Here is a 1170-nt window from a genome sequence, read left to right as displayed (position 1 = left end):
GGGAGGAAGCGGGGCAGGGACCTGAGGCTGTGGGTGACAGAAGTGGTGGGGAGGGGGGAACAGGGAAAGCGGGAATTGGGGTAACCTGAGGCTGTGGCATAGGGGCTGGTAGGGGGTGGGCAGGCAAGCAGCAGAGGATAGGCTGCCTGTGTCCCTCACTGTCTGCCCCCTATCACCTGCCCCCTACTGCCCCTCCCACTGTCTGTTCCCTACCACCTACCCCACTACTGCCTCATCACTTTTCTTCCCCACTACCTGTAGTAGTGGGGAGGGAGACATTTAAGATGATCCTCCAATAATTAGATTCCACACATGGAAAATTATAATAAACTTATACATTTTCTGTGTGTAGAATCTAATTATTTGGGGGGGCATCTTGTATTTGAGTAAATATGGTAGTCTTGTTGCTGGTGACAATGCTTAGGTGCCTCTCTGGGAGGCAAAAAATTTTGAATCCCATTCCAGCTAGATCATTTTGCCCTAACACAGAGACTATGAAAGGGAAAACATTTTGCATTCTCTAGATAAGGGAAAGATGTTTTTAAAAAGTATTTTATTGTTTTCTGCTGCATTGAAATTATTGGTTTCTTAGGGAACTTGTGTGATTTGTTTTGGTTACATTCAGGCTCACTCTGTTTGGTGTGTGTTGTGAAAGAGAGCCATCTTTTTCCTATGATATGTACCATAAACTCAATTAAAACTTTTTTTTAAATGCATCCATCTTGTTCTGAAAGTGAAAGCTAGGCAGGGATTATCACCCTCTTGGAAATCCAGCTGTCTTGCTTCATTTGTTGACAAAGCTACAGTCTTTCTGGTCAGCTTTTTTATTTCATACAGATGCTCCAAAACCAAAATGCTAATTGATGTTAGAGTTAAATAGCCAAAGTGAAGATAATTTAAGACGGAAGCTGTGCTAATTTCTTTTTAATGGGGAATGTGAAAAAACAGACATAATGTGTCAGAGTAGAAGCAGGAACTGCAGGAATTCTTGTAATGTATCCCAGTGTTAGAGCTCTTTTTTCTTAAAAGCTGTTACTTGGGAGCTATATCATGCATACATCCGTTTCTGGAGGAGAGTTTATTGGCTTTCTAGCAAGGCTTGTCCCCAACCCCTTTATGACTGTGTTTGAGCTACAGACATATTACTGATACAAATAGTTGCTTTGAACT

General features: G+C 42.1%; 1 long non-coding RNA gene across 1 annotated transcript in view; it reads right to left on the bottom strand.

Annotated features, from left to right (window-relative positions):
* Positions 1 to 865, bottom strand: part of LOC109293489 — a 6718-nt gene extending 5853 nt beyond the window's left edge. Inside the window, exon 1 of the long non-coding RNA XR_002096327.1 lies at positions 22 to 865. This is a non-coding gene — a long non-coding RNA (uncharacterized LOC109293489). The remainder of the gene's footprint in view (positions 1 to 21) is intronic.
* Positions 866 to 1170: the final 305 nt, after the last annotated feature.

Source organism: Gavialis gangeticus, unplaced genomic scaffold (genome assembly GCF_001723915.1).
Source record: "Gavialis gangeticus isolate Ggan-Ray unplaced genomic scaffold, GavGan_comp1, whole genome shotgun sequence".
NCBI classification, from domain to species: Eukaryota; Metazoa; Chordata; order Crocodylia; family Gavialidae; genus Gavialis; species Gavialis gangeticus.
This window is presented reverse-complemented; position numbering and strand designations above follow the sequence as displayed.